The sequence below is a fragment of the Danio rerio genome, chromosome 23 (genome assembly GCF_049306965.1).
Source record: "Danio rerio strain Tuebingen ecotype United States chromosome 23, GRCz12tu, whole genome shotgun sequence".
Taxonomy (NCBI): domain Eukaryota; kingdom Metazoa; phylum Chordata; class Actinopteri; order Cypriniformes; family Danionidae; genus Danio; species Danio rerio.
Window position 1 is genome coordinate 45,697,933 of NC_133198.1, and position 9,568 is coordinate 45,707,500.

Genomic DNA, 9,568 nt, shown 5'->3' on the forward strand with positions numbered 1-9,568 from the left:
AAATTTAGCCTGTAAGAGTTGAAATATTGCAAATATTTTGATATCTTTGACAATTCAAAACATGAGCTGAAAACAGAGACTGGTGACTTAACAACCCAGCAGGTGGGAATGCGGGAAAAACTAGTTCCTGCTGCATTTGCATCTGAGTTTGCTGACACTCGGCTTCATCCCCCCCATCTCACGCATATGGTCATTTCAATGTTTGAATGTTCTAGATTAACCAAACTGACTTTAACTATCATGTTTGATATCATTTGAAATGTCTCAGTGCGATTGGTACAATGGTCTCATTCTCTCAGAAACAGACATAATCAAAACAATAAATATATAACTTCAGGCATCTTTTGAACCACTGTGAAGGGTGTGACTTTCAACTAAGTGTGAATGCCTTTTGTTATTCACACCCCCTTACTTGAGGGGATTCTTGGATTATTTAAGGTAAGGTTTGAGAAAGACTCAGGGTGATTCTGCCTAACCAGATCAGCCCATAACATGGCTTGCTATGTATTTTTGAAGTCAGGAATGCATCTTTTTCATCTTGGATGTGTCTTTGATAATTTGATGTTTTGTATTGATCGTTTATGAATTGACTGATTGAATTTGGCATAATACATTAACCTGACTAATAAATTATGTTTTGAATTATTCAAACAGTCCTCGTGTTATTATCACTGATAAATGTTGTTGTCCATAGCACTACAAGCCACTGTACAGGTTAGTAACAGACTAAAACATGTAGACGGAGCAGCTTGGCACGCTATACAATGTTGGTAGAGATCCGACTAACAAATTGGCATTTATTCATGTATACTTGGACTGTAAAAGGCCAACTATTTAGAACAACAAAATATTGTTGAAACTACTTTAAATGTGGATATTTAGGCCTTTATCTACAAACTTATAATCCTGTGCGATTATTGTCTTGATTAAGTAGATAACAGATCTATGGGGACCACATAAAAATCTCCTAAATTGAGTAAGTAGGGTTCTGCCTTTTTAGGAGAGTGGTTAATCGCCTCTGTTTAATGACCAAGACTGACAAGCTTGTATTAAGAGATTGTATACCCGGCCGGTGCAAGACTTGAGATGCTATAGGAATCTGAGTAAATGAGAATAAGGTATAATAACAAATCAAAAGAATATTCAATCATAATCTAAAATAATGTGAAAGGAAACAAAATAATCTTATCAATGTTTTATAATTGGAGTCAGATAAAACGAGGATAAATATATTAATATTCTAAACCACCTCATACTAAAATTGGAGTCAGATATGAGTTAAGTTTAATATAAATCAACATTGTGCACTGGAAAGACCGAACATGCAGTGAACCTTCATCCACCAGTGGAAACCGGCATTGGACCAACTGGCTGGACCCTACAAGCCAAAGGTTTATCATAAATTACTGTCTGCATTCCTGCAAGCTGTCAACACAACTGTGCCCTTGGTCATCTATGCAACATCAGCACTTCGCTTTCTTGAAAATTTGACATTTTTGCAGTTTTTATTTTGACAGCAGTGATGTTGGATGTCTTCCTAAAGAGTGTCTCCTATTTTATGTATCTGCTTGTTAAAACCATTAAAGATTCAATCCTGATACTGAAAGGCACCTACATCTAGCTGAAAGCTTTTCTTAGATTCTTGCATAATCAATTGCTGCATCTCAGAAATATTTCAAAGAGCTAAAAGAGCTTGCTATATTCATCTACAGTGAATTGTAAAATGACTGAAACCCTCAGATTGTCCAGATGAAGGTCAGAGAGATTAACATTTCACAGCCAGAAAAAACAATATGTGATTTCTAGAGTCTTTGCGAAGATTGTAGTCATTAATAAAGACAAATGCCATGGTCTATCAGTTCAACACTAACATGTTGAAGAGAATTGGGACTGAATGTCTTGCAGTGGTCAAACCTTCGTATAAACTTAACCTAATCTTAACTAACATTTGTTGAAGAGTTTGTTTTGTGGACAGTGAACTTAAGTGATGAAAGCTTTAATCTAATAAGGTAAAATATCAGCTATTCAAACTGAAATAAGACTGAACTCAAAGTGTTTAGAAGCTGGAGGTGACGTCTCATGTTTTGGTGGTGTTTTCTGCTGCAGGAGCTGGGCCTCTTTTTCAGCTACATGGGAAATGTTGTGAATACGAATGTTGTGAAGCTCCTTCATTAATATGCAGGTCTCTCTCTTATCATGCAGGACAGTGAACTCAAAATCTGTTTACTCGGGAGCCATTTTCGCAATGCCTCTGGGCAGTTTGTCCAGGACCAAAGTCTTATCAAAATGAATGGGAAATCCCGAAATCTGCAAAACTGCTTGCTGAATTTTGGGTTAAATTACATATTTCAAATCGGCAACAAAATCTGAAGTGACCTGTCCCATTACTTTTGTCGTTTAAGCTTTATTTATGTGTAAAACATGATATTTCCAGTTTGCTCCAGCTACTGCGCATGTAAAAACTCTGGTATGACGCCAATCCTTAGTAACAGGGTGTTTGCTGGGTTTTAAAAAATATTAAGTTGATCCCTTTTCAGAGATATTTATGGGCTTTTTTCATTTTTGGTTACACAATGTGTAGTTGTATTCTAAAGTTTGCCTGAATATAATCTGCAAATATTAGGTTGCTGTGTAGTAGAGGTCTGCATTCCCGAATTTATTCCGAATAAATCGCGGGAGCGGTCGGTAACGGGTTTAATTTGGGACGGGAGCGAGCTGTCTAGCAATATTGCGGATATTGCTATGCGAATGAGAGAGAGAGAGAGAGAGACACACAGCCCGGCTCCAACTGCCGGACTCCGGACGCTTGTGGACTCACTGCACAATTCCGGCCCGAATCAATCGGGCCAGATGCGGCGGCCGTAAGCGAGCTGACGCTGTCGCATCCGTGCCGGAATCGGCCCGAGAGTAATGTGCGCTGCGGCCCGGAGCTGGTGCGACTCAGTATTTATATACCTTTATATAAAACCTTTTGATATTGCATTGGTACTTGATACATGGTATTACAAGCCTTTGAGTTGATATAACAGCAAACTGTGTGTCTGCTTGGTGCTTGTGTGTGTGTGTGTGTGTGTGTGTGTGTGTGTGTGTGTGTGTGTGTGTGTTAGTGCGCGCGTATGAGAGAGAGAGATTTGTCTGTGTGTGTGTGTGTGTGTGTGTTTATACAGACAGCTTGGCTGTCTGGACTGTATAGCTGGGGGATTTTCGGTTTTGTTCTCCCCCGCTCTTTAGCGGGATCGGGCGCGGCGGCCAGAAAACGGGGCGGGTCGGGCAGCGGGACAATGAATTCTTAATATAAGTGGGAGCAGTCGGGTTCGGGCTAAAACCTGGCGGGTGCGGGCGGGAGCGGGATTCAAAATTTAGTCTCGCGCAGATCTCTACTGTGTAGTTTTAAGCATCGATAAAATCCTGCTAGACTTGACATCACGCTGTTTTGTTTACTGCAGTATCTAAGGAAACACTGTTATTCATGCTGTTCTATAGGTGCTCTATATGTCTATATGATTTCACAAAAACAGATGGGACAAGCCTGGACCTCCTTCCTCGTTAGGCATCCGAAACGGATTCCCAAGCTTCTCACCTTATCTATAAAGGTGCGTCTTGGCATCATATGAAGGAAACTCATTCATATGGAACAAAATCAATGCCTAAAGTCTTGAATTAAAAAGCTTGTTGAATATCACAAACTGAAAAAAATAATACACCGTATTAACAAGTTCTTGCATTTTAATGACTTGAATTCCAGGGTTTGTATTTTTAGGTCCTGAAATTTAACATATCTGTATATTTAAGCTTTGAATATTTCAACGAAAAATATTTCAAACACGTTTTCATACTTAAAAATTCAATAATTCATATTCAATTTTCAGATTTCACTTACAAAATATTCAATACCCTTTAAAAATACGATGTATAATATTCAAAAGGTCATTTTCAGTTCATTTTATTTCAGTTCAAATATTCGCTTCCATAAATTCAGTGGATCAAATTCGACTGTTAAAATTCAACATTACATCCGGGAACTGCAGGAAAAGTAATAGATTGCAGATTGAAGATCGCCAGCTGCTCTAGCTTTCACCAGCAGGTGGAGATGGAATGTAAGATTTTTAACCCAGTAAACAGGCGAGAAAAAGGCTATTAAAGGCACAAAAGTAGCATTTAATATTAATATCAATGCCTTGGACATTATAAATGATAAAATGTGTGAGTAAAATGAGTAAATGAGGTTTTAGCCATTTATATTTGCCCTTATGTATCGGAAGCCAGCTGGTGATCGCGTAAATCTCAGTTCTCGGATCCAGTGACAGACGTTGTTCTGCAATCCTATCGGAGCTTATGCCGGCTCGCTCCCAGCTCGGACCGGTGCAGTTACTTGCACATAAACCGCCTTTTGATGAATATGATGTTACACATTGTCTATCTTTATTGACTCTTTCTTCCATAGACGCAAAGTATTATATTGACAGCTAAAGAATATAAACGTAAGAGAAACAGGAAAGGAAATATTATAATAATACAAAATAGATAAACATTGACAGGGCTAAGAACAATTACGAACAAAGATATTCAAAAGCAGAGAGATTTTATGAGAATGTCACACAAAACAGTTTACTTGGAACTGTTAAACAGTGTTCAGGTATGATTTAAGGTTGGTTATGGATGGGGGCGTCTAATTTAAAATAATTTAACATAACGTGCGAATGCATTAAAGGAGCGTCAGTTATTATTTAAACGCAGCTATGTCAGGATTGGGATAGGTTATATAATTTCATTATTTAAATTATGATTGTTGATATTAATATTTTATGACATGTATTTGGGCTATTGCGCTTAAATAAGTCATCCGTGATTCTAAATTAATATTTCTATTTATCCTTTTTATCACTCTGCCTGTCTTTCTCTTCTTTTTTCTAATTATTGGGGTTCTGCCACAGTTAAACGTTTGCAAAATGTCTTAGTTTGTCCAGAATATTGTTTTATTGTTATGTAGCCTATGGGCAAGAAAAATGTATTAACGCAAATGTGGCAATGTCGCAGCCAATTATAAGTAATAAAATGAGTCGCCTGTGGTTTGACAATAGGCAGTTATAACTGACTTTAATTTGTTTTCAGTATTAAATGAGAAAACCATTATTTATAACTTTTCAGCAACCGTTTGTATTTTATGATTAGCAATGTTGATCTTTTTTGCAGTTATTAAACATATAAACTTGTTTAAACTGGTTTAAATTTAATATAGTTGTCACTTCAGCTAGTTTCATAAGATTAATGTTTAGAATGCGTGGTTTGACATGCGTGGTTGAGGGGTTTCTGCAAATCATGGGATTATTACTGAGCTTTAATCGCCATCTACTGGAGAGAATGTATTTGCTCATTTATTCTATTAACTCTTTTCTGCAAGTGTGTTTTATGATTTCACAAAGTCAAACCATTATGTTTTTATTTTATATTTTGAGATGATCATATTTAAATAAACAATTGCTAGGGTAGCTAATAGTTTCTTTTTTCTTGTTTAAAAAAAAATCAGTAGCCTAAAAAATCATAATTTTGGCTTGACAAAGTTATTGGTTTAGGATTCTGGATGCATTTTTGCTAAATGAGTGTTGGATACTCTCATACTAGTTAAATCAATTATATTATCAGAAATGAAAGATATAAGAAATCCATTAATATTCATCACTCTTTTTACAATTATACAAGCAATTTCGCGCCGACGTCAGCTCCACTTTCGGAAATGGTAAACAGCGAGGTGTTATTCATATAATCCCAAGCATGACATGTCATGATAATAATCGAAACACTCTTGTAGGCTATTCTTATGCTTGGCCAAATGTCATGACTTTCACTTTTATTTTACATTATTATGCACAAGCCCAGATATCATCTGAAACTTCGGAAGAATTCCTATCATATTGGCAGCCATCCAGCATCTCTTAACCAGTTTGATATGCGGCGCTGGCTCTGACCGCCCACCGGAGCTCGCGGCCACTCGTTCGTCTTTGTCGTGAGCAAGCCGCACCGCACATGCATTAAAACGTCAATCATTTCATTCATTCATCAATTCATTCATTTTCCTTCTGCTTCGTCTCTATTTTAGTGGAAAAGCAATATTCTGGACAAACTAAAGACATTTTGCAAACGTAACCGTGGCAGAACCACAAAAAATAGGAAAAAAGAAGAGAAAGACGATATCAAAGTGATAGCTACAAAGGATAAATAGAAATATTAATTTAGAATCACGGATGACTTATTTTAGCGCAATAGCCCAAATACATGTCATAAAATATTAATATCAACAATCATAATTTAAATAATGAAATTATATAACCTATCCCAATCCTGACATAGCTGCGTTTAAATAATAAATGAAGACGCTCCTTTAATGCATTCGCACGTTATGTTAAATTATTTTAAATTAGACGCCCCCAGGCCCGGATTGGCTAATCGGGAGGACCGGGAGAATTCCCGGTGGGCCGGTCCGTTTTTTGGCCGCGAGGGCCGGTGTCCCTAGCTTCAGAATCTGTTGCTCTCAGCAGTCACACTTTTTAAATTAATTTATTTATTTGACCAGTCTTCTTATTCATTATTTTACCGTAGCTCTGCTCTGTTTATATACAAGTAGCCTTCAAATTAATGGTTTTTAACTACAACTGCTGTGGTCCAGTGGTTAGCACGTTAGATTACTACGCTGCCGATCGGGGTTTGATTCTCGTCTGAGTATGTTTTTTTTTTTTTTTTCTTATTTTTATTGTTAAGACATATAATACTGTTAGAGTTGTTGAACATTTGAAGTTCTAAAGCAGCTGTTTTCTTAAAAAAGACGTGATATTGTAATTACAAACTGAAATGGAAATGTCCTTATTTTAATATAGTCAGTCGTGAACTGAGGTGGGCCGGTCTGAGGCTTGAAATTCCAGGGCTGAAAAGCAGTCCCACTCCGGCCCTGGACGCCCCCATCCATAACCAACCTTAAATCATACCTGAACACTGTTTAACAGTTCCAAGTAAACTGTTTTGTGTGACATTCTCATAAAATCTCTCTGCTTTTGAATATCTTTGTTCGTAATTGTTCTTAGCCCTGTCAATGTTTATCTATTTTGTATTATTATAATATTTCCTTTCCTGTTTCTCTTACGTTTATATTCTTTAGCTGTCAATATAATACTTTGCGTCTATGGAAGAAAGAGTCAATAAAGATAGACAATGTGTAACATCATATTCATCAAAAGGCGGTTTATGTGCAAGTAACTGCACCGGTCCGAGCTGGGAGCGAGCCGGCATAAGCTCCGATAAGATTGCAGAACAACGTCTGTCACTGGATCCGAGAACTGAGATTTACGCGATCACCAGCTGGCTTCCGTTACATAAGGGCAAATATAGATGACTAAAACCTCATTTACTCATTTTACTTTACATTTTTCTACATTTTATCATTTATAATGTCCAAGGCATTGATATTAATATTAAATGCTACTTTTGTGCCTTTAATAGCCTTTTTCTCGCCTGTTTACTGGGTTAAAAATCTTACATTCCATCTCCACCTGCTGGTGAAAGCTAGAGCAGCTGGCGATCTTCAATCTGCAATCTATTACTTTTCCTGCAGTTCCCGGATGTAATGTTGAATTTTAACAGTCGAATTTGATCCACTGAATTTATGGAAGCGAATATTTGAACTGAAATAAAATGAACTGAAAATGACCTTTTGAATATTATAAATCGTATTTTAAAAGGGTATTGAATATTTTGTAAGTGAAATCTGAAAATTGAATATGAATTATTGAATTTTTAAGTATGAAAACGTGTTTTCGTTGAAATATTCAAAGCTTAAATATACAGATATGTTAAATTTCAGGACCTAAAAATACAAACCCTGGAATTCAAGTCATTAAAATGCAAGAACTTGTTAATACGGTGTATTATTTTTTTCAGTTTGTGATATTCAACAAGCTTTTTAATTCAAGACTTTAGGCATTGATTTTGTTCCATACATTCACTTGTATCTGAGATCTTGTCTCACTTGCCCAACAAAAGCTCATGACCATATGTGACAGTAGGATCATAGATTAACCCGTAATCAAGAGCTTAACCATTCAGCTCTGCTCCTTTACCACTACAGACTTGTACATTGACTGGTATTGCTGCTGACGCTTCACCGATACCCCTGTCAATCTCGTTCCATCCTTCCCTCACTCGAAAACAAAACCCTTAGATACTTGAACTCCTCCTCCTTGAGCCACCTTTTCCGGTGAAGTATCATGGCCTCGGACTTGAAGGTGCTGATTCTCATCCCAGCCGCATCACACTCTGCAGCAAACTGCTCCAATGCATGCTGAGGGTCCGTGTCCGATGAAGCTAACAGAACAACAGCAAATCTGTCTTTTGGATGAGACGTTAAACCCAGGCCCTGACTCTCTGTGGTCGTTGAAAATCCCAGGATGTGTAGTGGTTTAACTCCGGCATCCTGGCCAAATCTGCCCACTGGTCTCTGTCCATCATGGCATCTTCTAACTATTCCCATCAGAATTGGCTTTATCCCTCTGTCTCCTCTCTACCAATCAGCTGGTGTGTGATGTGCGGTCTGGCGCAAAATGGCTGCTGTCGCCTCATCCAGGTGGATAATGCACACTGGTGGTGAATAAGGAGAATCCCCCCCCTCCTTCCCCCCCCCACCCCCSCCCCCCCCCCCCCCCCCAATGTGTGTAAAGCGCTTTAAATGCCCAGATAAGCGCTATATAAATGTAAGGAAATATTATTATTATTATTATTATTAAATAATATAGATGAAATGCTGTGGTCCCCGAACCAGACCCCCTCTAGCCCTAGGTTGCACAGACAAATTCTGCCCATAAAATTTATAAACAGAACTGATGACAAAGCGCAACCTTTCCAGAGTCCAACGTTTACTGTAAACAAGCCTAATTTATTGCTGCTAATGTCAACCTGCTCTGTCCATACAGACAGCCCTTAACAGAGCGCCTCTGACCCCATACTCCCAGAGGACCCCCAACAGAATGTCATGAAGGACATTGTTTGATTGCCTTCTCCACGAAACATGTGGAGTGGTTGGGTATACTCATCATGACCACTCGAGCACCCTAGTGAGGGTGTAGAGCTGGTACAGTGTCCCATGGCCTGGACAAAATCCACATGGTTCAGCCGAATCCTCCTCTCCAGTACCTGCTTTCCCATCCTGAGGCGCTGGACGGTTTGCCAGAATCTCTTTGAAGCAAGCCAGTGGTTCTCCATGCTTTCCCCGAACTCTTCCAGACCTGAGTTTTTGCTTTGCAACCGCCGGGGCTGCAACATGCTTGGGCTGTTAGCTGCCTCTGGAATCCTACAAACCAACCAAAGCCTGTCTTTCTTCACCTTGACGGCATCCCTTACTTCAGATGTCCACCATCGTTAGATTGCTGCCACAACAGGCACCACAGGCGTAGCTTTCACAGCTCCTCACGGCTGCATGGGGTTGGAGAACATGTACCACTCGATGTCGTTCGCAGACGATGTCGTCAGCCAGACGTTCCCAGAGGACCTTCACAATACATTTGGGCCTGCCAGGTCTGTTTAG

General features: G+C 38.7%; 1 protein-coding gene across 1 annotated transcript in view; it reads left to right on the forward strand.

Moving 5' to 3' along the window:
* The window catches only part of tut4 (terminal uridylyl transferase 4), a 162,033-nt gene that overhangs the window by 86,784 nt on the left and 65,681 nt on the right, over positions 1-9,568 (forward strand). The gene's annotated exons all lie outside the window — the stretch shown is intronic.